Source organism: Aotus nancymaae, unplaced genomic scaffold, assembly GCF_030222135.1.
Source record: "Aotus nancymaae isolate 86718 unplaced genomic scaffold, 86718_ANA_hifiasm-v0.15.2.pri h1tg000051l, whole genome shotgun sequence".
NCBI lineage: Eukaryota > Metazoa > Chordata > Mammalia > Primates > Aotidae > Aotus > Aotus nancymaae.
Genome location: NW_026988465.1, coordinates 17,451,701 through 17,469,563, shown reverse-complemented (window position 1 = coordinate 17,469,563; position 17,863 = coordinate 17,451,701). Strand labels below are relative to the sequence as shown.

The 17,863-nt window shown below is 38.9% G+C and overlaps 1 protein-coding gene and 1 pseudogene across 2 annotated transcripts in view; both read right to left on the bottom strand.

Moving 5' to 3' along the window:
• Nucleotides 1-17,863, bottom strand: part of CDKAL1 (CDK5 regulatory subunit associated protein 1 like 1) — a 716,352-nt gene that overhangs the window by 531,972 nt on the left and 166,517 nt on the right. The window lies entirely within an intron of this gene.
• On the bottom strand, nucleotides 6,647-7,402 carry LOC105733853 (phosphatidylinositol N-acetylglucosaminyltransferase subunit P-like; annotated as a pseudogene).

The window sequence follows — 17,863 nt, the reverse complement described above, 5'->3', positions numbered from 1 at the left end:
ATACAATATAGGCTTAGATGCCAGTCAGATACCAAGAGGAATTTTTGCTTCAGAGAATACACATGAAGTTGGAAAGACCACCCTCCACTGAGATACACAAATTATACAGAAATACACGTGAACACATAAATAAAACTTTAGGACATTATTTGTAAATTAATAAATACAAATAAGCTCACACACTGGTGGCCACTAGACATTTTATAAAGGCACTCACCAGGGAAAACAAAAGCGAAGAACAGAAAAGCCCTCATGTACCCCAAATACATGCAGTTACATGTAAATGTGTATGATTACATATAATCATATGCATGCAGTACTACAGGACTATATTGCACACATTATAAAACATACCTTAAAATTAGTATGTTTTTTAAGTGAAATACAGCAGAAGAAAATTAACGTTTTGAGTTCAAATAGGAGAGAACTCACTGCAGGTCTAAATACAGGACTAATGGTCCTTATAAAGCCCTGCGTAATATTATCAGTCACTCTGAAACTTATTTTCTCGTGGTAGGGGACAAGAATACACCATCCAAAAATATGCCAGTAGAGCATAAGGACTATTTTGAGCTGAAAGCATTTAAGAAAAAGCAGACACAGAAAAAAAGCTCCCTGTCCTTCCCCCATCTTATAAAAACAGGACATAAAGTTCCACTTGTAAGGGTGTCTCCCTCTCCAGTATCAGGAAGAGAACTACTCTGAAGGCAACTCTAGCACCTGAAAAGACTCTAGTTTGCATTTTAAAAAACCTTACAAATGACCCTTATTTACTGTATCCTTAGTCCCTTTCTCACAACTTACCCCTCAAGAAGCCCCAAACCCTTTCTTCTTTGTCTAACAAGACTCCTCTATACTTCATTCCCTTGGTTATGATGGTATATAAGCCCCCAATTCTAACTGTGTCCGCAAGTCACATTTATTTTTTAAATCCTGATATCCATATGTAATTATACGTATTTTTTTATTCTTGTTAATTTGTCCTTTATCATTTTGATTCATAGGCCCCAACTACTGAGCCTAAGAGGGTAATGGAAGAGCTTTTTCTCCTCCTTTACCTGCAAGATCAAAATGATGCCCCTTAATCAACTAAGACAAACCCTAAGGTTAAGGAAACAGTTACCTATGGGTCAAGGGTTCAGGGCCTGGCTGGCAAGGCATTTTTCTGAATTCCTATGGTTACAAGAATAACCACCTTCCTGTTTAACTCCTTAACAATAGGAGCTATCAGGCAAATTATCAGAACTGATTTACCACCCAGGCCACCCGATTAGACAGATGACTGGCCTTATAAACATTCTTTTCTGATAAGCCACCAGAGACCAGAAACCAGCTCCAGCTAGCTTATAGTGGCCGCACCAATTCTTTGTGTGCTATTGTTCACCTTCCCACATAGTGAAATTCCACCTCATTTTAATGCTAAAACCCCACCTCAAAGTGAATATAAGGTATATGCTGCATATACGTTTACTCGTTGCGCCTGTGCTCGGCTCTTCTCATAAATATGTACAGCTTTTTCCCCACACCTGCTGAATGGGTGTGACTCTGCTGTGGAATACAGAACTGGGGAGGCATAAAATGTAGTCTGTCCTCTTCCTCTTCAAAGAGACAGCACCTTCAGTCCCTGCTGGAGACTTCCTCCTCCCAGCTTACAAACCAGTATCACCAATAAAAGTTCTCCTTTCTACTATTTAGCCATCCTGTGGGTCTTTGGGATGATACTTCCCTATAATACAAAGTTTAAGGTTCAATGGTATTTTTTTGTGTTGTCAACAAAAAGAGTCAAACTCTAAAATATTTAAAGAGGTTTATTATGAGCTAAATATGAGTGACCATGGCTCCAGGCACAGTCTGAAGAGGTCCTGAAAACATCTGCCCAAAGTCAGCGGGTTACAGTTCAATTGTATATGTTTTAGGGAAACCTAAGACATCAGTCAGTACATGGGAGGTATATACTGGATTGGTGCAGAAAGGTAGGATAATTGCAGGGCAGGTTCGGGGAGGGTCGCACAAGTTATAGGTGGATTCCAAGATTTTCCAATTGGCAACTGGTCAAAAGAGTTATTATCTGATACCTGGAATCAATAGAAAGAACTGACTGGGTTAAGAAACAGGGTCATGGAGACCAAGGTTATTCTGTAGAAGAGGTCTCATAAGTGGCCACCCTTAGAGACAAATAAATGGCAAATGTCTCCTATTTAGACCTTTAAAGCGACAGACTCTCAGATGAAAATTTTCCCCCACAAAAGATGGCTTTGGAGGGCCATTTTAAGATATGGCCATAAAAACCACATATTTTAGGGTAAAATATTTTGATTTTTCTTATCTGTCATGTGATATTATGCAAGACTCAGGTTGAAAAGTAAGGCATATCATATAGGGTTAAATAAAACCCATCTAATGAGATTTTTATGGTTCGTAGGGTGTGACTCCCTAGATCTCTTAGATAAGTTGAGCAAGAGAGAGAAGTTAGAGTTTAGTCTTCAGTGTAACTTAAAGAACCAAAAGAAAGTCAGACAAGTAAGACTTACGGAAGTCAGATCACTGCAGATATGCCTCACTCCATTCAAAACTCACCTTGCACAGGATGAAGCATCTGAACCAATTATTCCCTTCCCTTCTTGTTAAGCAAGGTAAAGTAAAGCACTCTGTTCTTAAAGGGATTCACAAAAGTAACCTCAAGTATATGGCATGTATTATATAGTCCTATTATGAAGAATATCCTCATAAAATGAAATAACAAATCTATAATTAGTTCACCTCCCCTAAGATCAATATCCTGATACTCTGCTCACAGCAGCACTGTAGAAGTTAGCATCTTTCAACAAGGGCAGAGAGAAAAGAAAAGGTGGGGCTGGGGAGGAAATTAAAGAATATATCAGTATATTAGAAGACCTCAATAAAATGACACTAAGAAGAGAAGCCCTGATCAGCTGTTACATTTACTGAATTTTCCATCCAATCTGCACATCTCATTGCACTTTACCCGAATTATCACATTCGCCAAGAATGACTAAAATTAAATGAGGACATGCATCTATATTTTGGGGTAGGGAAGGAAGAAATTTACAATTCTGGTTCATACTAAAAATTTAATTAAAGAGATAAGGTTAATGAAACACATATGTTTTCTAACTTAGTGTTAAGAAGTCCTGAAGGAAAAAGCATACTTGGGCTTATTTCTGACTTCATCTACCTAAATACTATGTGAGCTGCAGTACTATGAGATCCCAACCTGGTTTCAGGTGGAAGACACAGCCGAATGAATGAATGAATGAATGAATGAATGAATGAATGAATTTGTTTGTTTATTTATTTATTTATTTGAGGCAGGGTCTCGCTCTGTCAGACAGGCTAGAATGCAGGGTCATGGTCTCAGCTCACTACAACCTCTGCCCGCCAGGCTCAGCCTCCAGAGTAGCTGGGACTATAGGCACACACTTCCACTCTCACCCTTTTTTTTTATAAAGTAGAGATGGGGTTTCACCATGCTGCCTACGTTGGTCTGGATCTCCTAAGCTCAAGCCATCTGCCCACCTTGGCCTCCCAAAGTGCTGGGATTACAGGTGTAAGCCACTGTGCCCAGTCTCAAATTTAGAATTGGCTATATAATCTGAATTAAAATGTTTTAAATTCATAAAAGGTTATCATCAAACAAAATTTTACGAAGTTTTTTTACATCTTTATTAAAGTCACTTTTCAAAAAAGGTATTAATGTAAAAGCTACTCCCCTGGAGAGAATAACAAAAATGCACTTTGTGATCCAAAATAATAAAAATGTGGCTGGATGCAGTGGCTCACGCCTGTAATCCCAGCACTTTGGCAGACCAAGGCAGGCAGATCACTTGAGGTCAGGAGTTCAACACTAGCCTGACCAACATGGTGAAACACTATCTCTACCAAATAAATCCAAAAAAAAATTAGCCACGTATGGTGGCTCATGTCTGTACTCCCAGGTACTTGGGAGGCTAAGGTGGGAAAATCATTTGAACCCAGTAGGCAGAGTTTACAGTGAGCCAAGATCACACCACTGCACTCCAGCCTGAGCGACAGAGTAAGGACCTAAAACACAACAAAAGTGGCAAAGCAAGAGGCACGTGAGTCCTGGGAAAGACAAGAATCTGCAATGGTGTCTCCTTAGCAAATTTACACAGTCACAAAATTCCCCACCCACTGAACAGAGGCAACAGAAGAAATGAACTTCTTCAAAGCTATCCCAACTGAGTTGCAACAAGTTGTAATTCTTCATAATCAGAAAGTTCCACTAACAGGGCAAGAAGCAGAGACTAACAGTATCTTAAGACACTTAAAAAGGCTCATTTTTCTTTCTGTTCCAATAGCACGCCTACAAACATGGTGAACATGCCTGAAAACTGTCAAACTTTCTGTCACAAGTGTGGTAATCACTAACCCTACAAAACAGCACAGTACAAGAAGAGCAAGTGATGCAGGATTTTTCTCAGCCCCTTCACCAGACGCATGGCGGGGGATCCCCCTCTACTCAGCCTGCAGCACTCAACCCCTTGTGGAGGGAACACATGAGCGAGCGAGTGTGGACCTGGCCAGCCACTCAAGGAGCCGATACAGGAGCAAGTTCTGTGTGGGGCCCACAGCCAGACCAGGCGTGTCACTTCAAGGGGAACATGGCTGCACCCAAGTGAGGGTACCCATGACCCCGAAACCCCAGAAAGGGCGATATAGTGCTCCTTTAGTTCTGACATCCACAGAGAGCAGTGTGTTAGCAGCTCAGTTGGCCCTTGAGGTAGCATCCAGGGGAGGGTGCCTGCAACCCTCAAGCCCCAGAGGGAGTGTTACAGTGCTCCTTTAGTTCCACTGTCCATGGACAGTGGTGTGTCAGCAGCTCAGCTGGCCCCCTGCCTCATCACGATGGGCAGCTGCTCTCCACTGGAAAGGGCAAAGGCCCAGTGTGGCACCCTTTTGGGGTACCGGTACTTGGTGGGTCCCAAGCGCTTGTCCAGCGTTCAAGAAGAAGAAGTCACATGGAAAGCTGAAGGACAATGAAGGTGGAGAAGTTTATTGAGCAATGAAAACAGCTTTCAGCAGAGAGGAGAGCTGGGAAGGGGACAGGAAGTGCAGGTCGTCTTCCCCAAAGTCAAGCTGTCTCCACCCTGAAGTCAGGCCATCTCTCTCTCTTTCTCTACCAACTGAGTCTGGTGTCTTTATAGGCACAGGATGAGGGCAGGGCAGGCCATACGTGGTTTTTGAAAAGGCAACATTCGATTGGTAAAAAGGCATTATTCAGAAAGAGGAAACCAGAAGAGAGTGGGCAAACAGGAATAGAAGTTCTTGCTTTGGGCTACGGATTTCAGGCTGTTTTTTTGTTTTCATTTTTGATGGTGAGGTTTCACCAGGGACCCACCCCGTCTGCACAGAATTTCTCTGCCTCCTGCCTCTATTACAAGGATTCTGTGTATGTCCAGGGTAAGCAGTGTTATGACAGGAAGCAGAGTGGCTATGGTGGGCATACTAAACCCATTTTCTGGAATTCTGGGAAAAGGCTACAGCTTAAAAGAAGATTGTGCTCCTTGAAGCCCAACTGCAAATCTAAGAGAATGCTAGCTGTTAAGGGATGCAAGCATTTTGAACTGGGAGGAGAAAAGACAAGAAAGAGCCAAATTAACTAGTTCTAAGCGTCATCTTTTGTTTTATTATGAAGACGATAAAATCTTGAGGTTATATTTGTGGGGGGAAAAATCTCATTTTTAATACATTTTTCTTGAACTATTTCAGAACATATTATGGTCCCAAATTATCTGTGTTATTTTTACAGCAAATGATTTAAAACCATCTGCATTATCTGTGGTCCATTAGTTCTTTCTATAAATATCTCTCCCCATTAGACTATAAGCTCTATGAAGGCAAAGCCTAGATATGATTCACTTTACAGAACTCAGAGTGCATTTTCAAGAAATCTTTTGCAATTTAATAAACAAAAAAAAGCCAGTGCCAGAAAATAACATTAGAATCATTCGTTAAATAAAGTTGTGATTAATAGCCATGCTTTTGTCTCTTAAGATTTAATAAGATCACTAGAGTAAAAGGGAATTTATTTTTTTAATCATCTGAAAATAAGTGATGCATTTCATCATTGGATTCAATCAAGGGAAATGCATTTGATTGGCATCAACATTACTTTACGTTTGAAATGTACGATAAACAAATTATTGTCATTTTCACAAGTAAAAAGCCTATAAGAATTACCATCATATTCCTAAAAATTATTTGCTTCATATTGAGAAAGCATCATTTACCCCTCAACTCTCTTTCTGCCCCTTCCATTTTGATTTGCAAAAAGGGGGAGAAAAAAAAAGCCTAACTACTGTTTTCACAATATCCTCAGAAAAGTAATACAGCTCTTGGGTATAACTAATCTGACCTAAGATCAGAAGGGCATTCATCACAATGCTATGCAATATAATGAAACTTTTTTTTTTTGAAGTCTACTATATGGTAATGTAGTATTTTATTTATTCTGTCCATTAGCAACTAGTATTTGAGAACATGTATAATATTAATTGAACATAATCTAAGAGAAGATCAACTTTCATTTGTTCACATCTCAATACTGGGTATTAATAAGAGAGATGGAAAAATTAATCATGGTGAAAATTATGAATTCAAAAACTTATAAATGCTTGATGTTAGTATGTCCACATACAACTCGGTTTTTGGTGTAAAGTTCTTTGGCTGCAAGAAAGAACATTTGGTTTACTTCACTAATAGGAATAGCTCCTAATGCTGGAATGGCTTCTTCTTGGTATTTCTTCTGTTGTTGATTTTTAGTATAGTTATCTGTGACTATGAATAAAGTTGAGTGGGGAGGTACTCATCATGTTAATTGCAAACAAGAGAATATAACTGATTACTATACTAATAAGCAGGTAAACAGGTAACGCAGTGTCTAATATTTATTTATTTAGAGACAGAGTCTCACTCTTGTCACCCAGGCAGGATCATGCAGAGGCGAGACCTCTGCTCATTGCAGGCTCAACTTCATGAGCTCAAGCAACTTTCCTGCCTCGCCCTCCTGAGTAGCCGGGACTACAGAAGCGAGCCACTTTTTGGGTTTTTGGTTTGTTTGTTTCTTTGTTTTGGTAGAGATGGAAGTCTCACTATGTTGCCTAGGCTGGTCTCAAACTCCTGAGCTCAAGCAAACCGCCTGCCTTGCCTCCTAAAGTGCTAGGATTACAGGCATGAGCCACTGTGCTCGGCCAGCAACTGCCCAGTATTTTTCAGGCTAATAGGTTAAACCTATGGAGTTTAACCAAGATTCAGAAATAAAGGCCCACTCGAGGTAAAGTATGCAGCCAAATTGGGAGCCTGAAAACAAAAAGCCATAAATTGTTCTTTCTGGCAATGGCCATGGTGAACTTTCCAACATTTTTCCTGGGACAACTTCAGCACTGAGTTCTCCGCACAGGCTCAGTCTAGGAAGCCACAGTGTAGAGGAAGGAAAAATGGAGTGAAAGGCCTGGCACGCCCGACTGCGGCCCCACCTGAGCGCAGCCACAGGGTGACCTACTTTTTTTTTTTTTATTTAGAGGGAAACACTTTTATTTTTTACAGCAATAACCGCCACAGCTGGAAACAAACACACCCTGGAGTCACTGCCCACTTCAAGTCCCAGAGAGCACAGCATTTTGTGAAACCAATACTGCCTACTCTTCTATGTGAAAATGTCCCTAATATCAACATAAATGGTCAATACAGAATCCATTGCAGGGGGTAGGCAGGCCTGTCAAGTTTCTACTGTTTGTAATGTCAGCCCAAAAAAAAAAAAACTCAATAATCAATGATCAATCAATCAGTTCCAATCAACCCAATGATAATCAATTCAATTATCAACTGAAATAACCAAGACACTTACACTCATCATTTAGCAATATGATTTAAACAAACCAAAGAATACCAAAATAATACAACTAAAACCAGATTTTCCTCATTTTTGCCATTGTCCATTACGTAGAAGAAACTAAAGCTCAGCAGAATCATATAGAAAGAGACACACGGCTGAGCCATGTTTGCTTTGGAAATGCACATGTTCAGAGTACCTCTTTCTAGGTTGTGTGTGATTGTCCCTGAGGGATAGTTACAACAATAAAAAGGCTAAAAAATAAAATGAAACTTACAAAAAAAACATACACATGAACAATGATACACAGAAATGCAGCAAGTAGGAAATTTTTATCTAACAAACTGTTATTGAGCAATCACTATGTAGCAGGTATAAAATACTTGAAGTCAAAAATTATATATGCTAAGGAGGAAGAAAACAGATTTGGTTTGTTTAACTATATAATCCCATTAATTATCTGTTTGGCTTTATTGGTACAAACAAAGTAAGTCATTCTTGGGCTTTTACTTTTTTTTAATTATTAGAGGTAGGTGACATCGATGTTTAATTTAAAAGCTCCATTTCTCTTTGGAGATTTTTCTTTGAATCCTACTGAAATAAATTAATTTCCTTTAAGTAACTGTATATTTTACTAATGCACAGATGTGAATATTCATGTACATATATACAAACAGGTATGCAAACATGTGAGAGAGAAATCCAAAACCCTATGAGGCTAATGCTATCTCATTTTAATCTCAGAACTCATAATCAGGGTATTACATATTATTTGTATTTTTACACATGAAGAATATTAAACTGTTACAGTCACATAAATAATTCTTTAAAATTCTTAAAATGAGTGGGATCTGTAAGAAGAGCATTATACTCATAATTACTATGGTAAATTGCTGTGGAAGAGCAAGTTATAACTGAAACCACATTAGCTCTTGCAACTATAGCCTTATTTAAAATACAAAAAATAGTATGTGTGAATTTACCATCTTCTAAATCCTTCTAAAAGGTAAAGTCAAATTATATAGTTTTATTCTAATGAGAAGGTGACTGAGTGAACACAAGCCATACTCCCATGTCGTAACAAAATTTCACAGACAAGACAAAAATATGCATATATATGACAATAAATACATGGTATTGATGGAAAACTATGAAAAGGACCACCAGGCCACTCTGAGCACACTGCCTATGAGGCAGCCCTGCTCTGCAAAGCATAGTACAAAAAAAGAAAAGGAAAAAAAAAGACCATAAACAAATCATGAGGTAATTTGTATAAAATTTAAGAAAATGTGACATTTCCAAAGAAAAGTCATAAATCAAGATAAAAGTGAGGGAATGTATTCTCTTCCTGGGTCCACAAGAGGGCATAGTTTCAAGGGCAAGAACTTCCCAGCGCCATGCCTCCCCCACCTCTCCATCCGGGGATTAGAGGTCTTTGTTTAAATTTTCGTGCATGGGAAAGAATCAAAGATCAATCACTCCAGCGGAAGTTGAAAGTAACTCCTTTCATAGGCCTGGAAACTTAAAGGGGGAGGGAATTCTTCCCAGTTTAAAAGTCCCCTTCTTCCACACCTCTTTGGACTCCATGTCTGGATCCCCTTCCACAATCTCGTGGAAGCTTCTCTCTCTCATCTTTTTTTCTCTCCTTTTTTCTCTTTCTCTGCCTAAGTAAATCATTTTTCTGCAAACCTCTTTGGGGTCCGATACTTACTTTATGAGTGCACCACACCTGGCAGGGTCCTCCCTCCCATTCTTGGGACAGTGAGAGACCCAGAGCCTGGAAGAGCATTTCTCTCAGTGGAGTTGCGCCTCTCCCGCTCCCCCAAAATTCTGTTCCAAAAGGAACTGAGAAGCTGGCCTTCATAATTAAAGACAGACAAATGATCATTTGAGTTCCCTGCCCTCACAGCAGTTGGCTTCCAGAGTAACCTGCAAGTAAGCTGAGGCCACAGCATGGCTCTCAATATAAAAGTAGTTCTATGTAAAACAACAGAATTTGGCTGGGTGCAGTGGCTCACGCCTGTCATCCCAGCACTTTGGGAGGCCGAGGCAGGCGGATCACGAGGTCAGGAGCTTGAGACCAGCCTGGCCAAAATAATGAAACTGAGTCTCTACTAAAAATACAACAATTAGCCAGGCGTGGTGGCAAGCGCCTGTAGTCCCAGCTACTTGGGAGGATGAGGCAGGAGAATTGTTGGCACCCAGGAGGCGGAGGTTACAGTGAGCCGATACCACCACTGCTCTCCAGCTTGGGTGAGAGAGTGAAACTCCGTCTCAAACAAACAAACAAATAAAAGAGAAGTTGGTGAGGATGCAGAGAAGAAGGCGCACTTATTAATTGTTGGTGAAAATGTAAACTAGTACAGACACTATAAAAAACAGCATGGAGATTGCTCAAAAAACTAAAAATAAGATTATCATTTGATCCAGCAATCCCACTACTGGGTATCTACCCAGAGGAAAATAAATCAATATATTAAAGGGATACCTGCGTTTACATATTTGTTGTAGCACTAATTACAATAGCAAAGATATGTGTGGTATATATACCTAATGAAATACTATTTTACCATAAAAAGAATGAAATAATGTCACTTGCAGCAATATGGATGAAACTGGAGGTCAAGTCATTATCTTAAGTGAAGTAAGTCAGGCATGAAAAGACAAATCACATGTTCTCACTTACATGTGGGAGCTAAAAATGTTGGTCACACGGAAGTAGAGAATACAGGTCAGGTACAGTGACTCACGCCTGTAATCCTGGCACTTCGGGAGGCAGAGGCGGTCAGATAACTCGAGGTCAGGAATTTGAGACCAGCCTGGCCAACATGGCAAAACCCTGTCTCTACTAAAAATACAAAAATTGGCCACATGCAGTGGCAGGCGCCTGTAATCCCAGCTACTTGGAAGGCTGAGGCAGGAGAATCTCTTGAACCCAGGAGGCGGAGGTTACAGTGAGCCGAGATTGCATCACCGCACTCCAGCCTGGGCTACAGTGTGAGACTCTGTCTCAAAAAAAAAAAAAAAAAAAAAAAGTAGAAGTTAAAAAAACATAGATAACAGACTGGGAAGGGTGACTGGGGAGGAGGAACAGTGAAGAGAAGTGGCTTAAAGGGTATGAACGTAAGAGTCAGAAAAAATGAATTCAATATTTGATAGCAGAGTAGGATAGCTACAGTAAACAAACATGTGCTGTACAGGGTGAACACCCTAAGTACTCTCATTTGTTTACTATGCATTACATACATGTAACTAAATTTCACACGTACCCCACAAATTTGTACAAATTTTTTTAAAGGAAAAGGTAGACAAACAAAAAACACCTATATATGGGCCTGTAAGCATTAGACTTGCAACCAGGAAAGCAGAGCCATGTGACCCAATAACTTAAAGCCACCACAGGGCCCAAAACCACACTGAGAAGACCAGTAACTTCCCTACTCCATAAGGAAGCCAATCCTCAGACAACCATGATCTGGTCGTCTTTTGAATATGCAATCACCAAAATCCAGACTATGGAAAGGCCACAAGTCAAAAGGCCCAGGTTCATTAACAGGTAAATTACAAGAAATAGAAAGAAAGGGAGGGAAGCCTGTAGATTAAGAAAGATTTACAATACGTACCAGGCTTTTTAAATGAGCAAGATTTAACTTTATTATCTAAGGACAAGCAGGGGAAAAGCCATAAGGAGACACAAAGAAGGGGATATTATGAAGTCAGGAGAGTGGTTAGTTGTTGAGGTAGAGAGAGATCTGTGATTTTCACGGGGAACATAAAAGGGTTTCCAGAGTGGCTGGCAATGTTTCATTTCTTGAGCTGGGTGGTAAGAGCCACAGGGTGTCTGACTTAATTTGCTAAACTATACATTTTTGAGTGGTTTTAAATTTTTTTATTGTCTTTTACAATAGAGGCTAAACAAAATATTTTAATTAAAAATACTCTAAAATTAAATAACCTGAGTTTTCCCAGTCCTCAAAAAGGAGAAGAGAAAAAAAACCGTGGTCGCTGTCTCTAAAGGTCTTTTCCACCTTCCAGTGTATCTCAGAACCCACATGAAAGTGGTTTTAACCCAGGGCACATAAATATGACGTCACAGTTAGCTGGAAGAATTCCTACGTGTGTTTGTATTAGTAGAAACAAAACTGTATTTGGTCCTTTGACCATCCTTATCAGAAGTAACTAGGATGACACTACAAAGACCAAGTGATTCAGAATTACTATAAAGGCCTTTCGAAGAGAGCACAACTCAAAGAACCTGTTTGTTTTCTCTATTTTGTGGTAATTAGTTAAAACCACTGAGAAGACTGAGGCAAATTAAACGCACAAAGAGTACACAGAACGCATCTGCCTGTCCTCCCCTTCTACTGAGTCTGGGTAACTTCACTGTTCTCTTTCTCAGAACACAACTGTAAACTTTAAAAGGCAGGATGGTTCAAGAAGGAAAACCCTATGCACCGTCCAGAGGCCTCAAGTTGAGTCCTGACTCTGCCACGAACTGACATAGACAAATCTCCTTCTGAGTCTTCATTCTCTCACACATTAAATAAAAACGGTTTAAAAAGATGCACCCTAAGGTTTCTTCCAGGACTAAAAATCTGTTGTGATGGGAAATATTTGCCCCTAGAGGTAGGATTACGAAGAAATACCACAGAAGTAGACGATGTCATGAGACATTTTTTCTTCTCCAAATAGCAAGAGGTTTTATTTTAATTATAAAAAGTAAAAAAAAATTTTGAACACTCTCCCAAAAGCTGCAATCTGCATTCAATTTTTCCACCTCGCTAATGGAAGATGCTAATCTCTAGCAGATTTGAAAATTAGCAAATAAAAACATAAGAACAAAGTTCATTTTATCGTCTTAAGTTCAGACTTTTTCTATCACCTTTCATACATCCATTTGTAAAAATGTGATAAGAGGGAAGCTCGTGGTTTTTAAAAGTTAAAAGAACAATAAACTATTTGAGAACGGGCAATATGTTCAGCTTCTTTTCTTTCATCCCCAGTTTGTAGTGTGCAAATTTGAACCCCATATATCAAAACCCTAAACAAAAGTCACTACACTAAGCCTCTAATAGAAGAAATAAAATAAGAAATGGATGTCTCTGTGAAACGAAAAATAAGAGATTAAGGGGTGGTCCTAGGGAAAGGTCAGTGTCTTCTACAGAGTAACAAAATTATTGCCATGACAACGGGATTTCTCCTTTTATACTGTTTAGGCTTTTCCAGAATAATTTTCACATGCATCATATGCTGCCTGATGAAGAACCCATGAGTGGGGAATTATTACTCCACAAATGAGGAGAATGTGATTCAGGGAAATAAACTGAGAATGGAATACAAGACTGAGAGATGAATTAATGTTAGTCTCTACTACTTACAGCTAAAAAGGGCACTTGCAGTCCTCAAAGAAAACAGAATGATGTATATAGGAGATCTCTAACTGCTGAAGGGTGAGACTTCACTTTAAAACCTGAACAAGAACATCTCGACTCAGTCACCTGTGTTAGAGTGGTAGGCCACTAGGATTTCCCAAGCCTGGGACATTTCACTGTGCAAGGGATTATGCTCAACAACCCTCAAGACCTGGAGGTTGCAGAACAGCTGCATGAGCATGCTGAACTAAATGCTGAACTAGATGAAACCACACTTTCTCCTTCTCCACTGTGCCTGAAGAAAAATTAGAGAACTAGAAGAGGGAGAAGGCAAAAAACACGTTTCTAGATTTCAAATTCCCCACATACAAAAAAGGTGGTGAGGGCTCCTGATTTATCCCACATGTGGCCCAGGGAAACTCAACTCTCCTTGTTTAAATAAAACATATTTAGACATATATTGCTAACTGCAATAACAAAGAGCAACAGCTAAGTGAAGAATGCATTTCTAAAGTATTTTTTAAATAAAATATTTTATATTGCTCTAACAAGGCCTCCCTCATTAAGGGTCTAAGCAAATTATCTGGCTTCTGAGTTCACTGAGAAAACAGAAACAAGAAGAAGGAACTGCTGTTTCTTTATACCATCCTATCTATCAGACTACCTGTTCTGTATCAGCATACTGGTTTTCCCACCTGTTACAACAGATCAGCTGTCCTCACTTGCCAGCAAGCCTGACGCCTCTGCTCGCCTGCTAGATCCTAGCCCTTCTGGCACCCTTTGTTCCTGTAAATTGTCCTTTCTCTTCTGCAAAGCTTTTTTTCCTCTGTAATGGATCAGACTCAATAGAGTACACATATGCACATATTTTCTATTAAAAATATAAAATAACTCTCCCTTGATTCTACATCTTCCCAACCCCTGCCCAGCTCTAGCTCCATTTCTGCTTCCCTTCACAGCAAACCTCCCCTAAAATGCAATCTGTACTCCATCTCATTTCCTTGCCTTTCATTCTGTTTCAAACCCACTCGAATCAGTCTCGTGTCTCCACTTTGTCGCTGAAACTGCTCATCAACAACAACCACCAGTTCCCTACTGACAAATCCAATAGGTCAATCTTCAGTCTTCAACTAACTCAATTTCTCAGCAGCACTTACACAGCTGATCATCCTCCTTCTGGAAACATTCTTCACTAAAACACTCCCCTGACTTCTCCCACCTCTCCTGATCCGTGCTTCTCAGCCTCCTGAGCACACTCTCAATCCTTGGTTCTCTCTTCTCTGCCTGCCGTATTCCCCAGGGGATCTTCTTCAATCCCATGGTTTTATATACCATTTACAGTACAATGATTCCCAAATCTACATGCCAAACTCCAGCCTCACACATATAACATATCAACTCAGGTATCTAGCAAATATCTCAAATCAAGTATGCACCAAACAAACTCTTGATTTCTCATTCTCACACACATCCCCACCCCCACCCCCACAAAACTCCTGTTATTTCTCATCTCAGATAAATGGGATAAACCAACATATTTCCAATACTCAGCCCAGACCCAACCAAACCAAAATGAAACAAGCAGTTACCCCTGACTGCTCTTTTTTTTCCATTTGCACAGTCTACCTCCAAAAGCTACCTTCAAAACAGAATTAAATCCAAGCCCTTCTTCTCATCTCCATTGGCACCGCACTCGTCCAAGCCACGTCATCTCCTGCTGTACTTTCTGTCCATCAGCATGAAAATTTTAAAAAATCTCACTCCCCACATCTTCACAAACTTTTGCTCTGTCACAGCATTCAAGTCTCTGTTCAAATATCACCTCTTTCAAAAGGCTTTCCCTGACCATATTATATAAAACAGGCCCTATTTGACCTCATCACCCCCTTTTACTCTGTGCCTGCATTGCCTATCATCAAGCCTATCAAACCTGAAATCCTGTTTTGATTTTTTAAACATTTAGTTATTTCCTATCTCCCTACTCCTCATTCATCACAGTATGCACAAAATCAGAACAACGCTCAGCTTACTGCAAGTGCCAAGTAACTCTCTGGCAAATGCCTGAAATTCTATCCAATCCTTTTCCCTTCAAATGTCATTTCGCATGAGTACGCACTAGCTGTCTCTCACCTTCTCAATCATCTTCTTACCTAAGTTTAGAAAAACTAAAATTATGAGTGAAATAGTAAAATAAATCTCTATCAGAAAATAAACCCACAACAAAATGGTAAATTCTATAACAGGTCCAATTTTTTTCAATATAAAGTTTCTGTTCATGCTTTTGTTTACTACTAAAGCAATACATGCAACCTAGAGGGGAAAAGTCAGGAAATACTGACTAGGGAAAAAAAAATACTGAGAATATTTTAAATATACTTACAGAATATCCTACATAGCTACTACCAAAAAGACAAAAGATAACAAGCATTGACGAAGGTGTAGTGAAAACAGAATCCTTGTACACTGTTGGAAGGAATACAGATTGGTCCAGCCATCATGGAAAAGAGTATGCGGGTTCCCACTGAAATTAAAAATCAAGCTACTGTATGACCCAGCAATCTACCTTCTGGGCATATACCCAAAAAAGATGAAGTCACCACTTCATAAAGATCTCTGCACTTCCATGTTCACTGCAGCATTATTCACAACAGCCAACAGATGGAAACAGCTTAAGTGTCTATGGACAGACAAACAGATATAGTAAATATGGTGAATATACACAACAGAATATTATTCAGTCTTTAAAAAGGAGAAGATCCTGCCACGGATGGCCCTGAAGAACATTAGGCTAAGTAAAGTAAGCCAGACACAGAAAGAAAAATATTGCATCATCTCACTTAAATCTGGAATCTTTAAAAAAAAAAAAAGAGGGGGAGGGGGCTAAAGATAACACACAGACATAAAGGATAAAACAGTGATTTTGGCAGAAAGGGGAGAAAACAGGGAGACGTAGGTCAAAGGATACAAAGTGGTAAACACAACAGGACGAACAAGTTGAAAGAGCAATGTAGAACAGAAGGACTACAGTTATAATAGTGCATTATACTCAGAATGCTTGCTAAATGAGTAGATTGTAACTGCTCTGGCCACAGGCAGGGAAAAAATGGGTAACTGTAAGATGATGACATGTTAATTTGTTCCACTATAATAATATTTTTACTATACATGTGTCTCATCACAAAAGAAAAAAAGGCTGCTAGGTCACAAAATAAAACAGTTTAACAAATTCTTAACATGATGCAAAGTGATCTTACACTCAAAAGTAACTCTAATTCTTCAGATGTAGAGTGTACACTCTATAAACTCATATGTATACCAAGTGTTTTATTTTAATGTACCAGTTTAAAATATTAGTTAAGTTAAAATTCTAGACTGGAAAACATTAGTTAACATTGGGTAATAAAGAAGCAGCAAAAGTCTGCCAACTTTCATTTCAGTGAAGAAAGAAAAAACGTCACCCGTATCAGGTGAGTGGCTCAAGCTAGTGAACAAGAACAGACAATAATACAGCCTGGACAACACTGGAAGACCCAGTCTCTACAAATAATAGCAAATTTAGCCAGGCGTGGTGATGCACACCTGTAGTCTCAGACACTTGGGGGGCTGAAGTTGGAGGATCACTTGGGCCTGGAAAATCAAGGCTGCAGTGAACTATGACTGTACCACTGCATTCCAGTTTGGGTGACAGAGTGAGACTGTCTCTCCAAAAAAAAAAAAAAACCGACAATATCATTAATATTAACAAAAGCACTGAATTTGGGACATCATTGATTATGACAAATATTTAATATGTAAAATTTTAAAATAAAAATTATTTTAATATTAAAAATAAAAAAACTAGCATAGCTAATAGACTTATGCTATTCTCTTCTGGATCAACCGAACATCATGAGAAATTTTTGTATCGTAACACTGTTTATGTTTACTTCTTCCCCATAAGCTGCTGGCGATTTGCCCTTCATGTTATTATGATGAAAAGAACATCTTTTATCCTGGTCGACATATCCTGCTTTTTCTTTATTTCTTAAGTGGAAATTTATCTTGACAAAAGCATTTTTAATTTTTAAAAAGTATCATAAGAAATCATTTTGCTTGCATTTATGTTTTCTTTTTTTTTTTAAGATAAAATAGTTTGTTTGAAAGTCCAAATATGACCAAAGTCAGCATCACTGATATATTTTTAGGTAGCTTACTAATAGAGGGGATAAAGTGTATGTCTCACATTTGATTTTTATACAAACCAAGTGGGTGCCTCTATTTTTCATACGCATTCATCTTGTAATAATTTGTGTAAGGTATTTAAAAAGCTCTATAAATAAAGAATATGCCTGACTTTTCTATTTCAATTGTAATTATATTTCTTGAGCTTAGATTTTGTTTTTTTTAACAGGAAAAAAGAAAAGTTTTAAGAAGTCAAAATCAATTATAAAAATCGTACAGTGTATGAATCCTAGATCATCAAGTATTTCTTTGTAAATGTGCTTACCATACCCTTTATTTATCTGGGTTATCTGAAGTATCTATTGGTTTGCCTTGCAATTATTCTCCATGAATATACTGGGCAATGAATTATCCAAGTAATATAAAAAAAGAGTATCAGTCTCCTAATACGATGTCT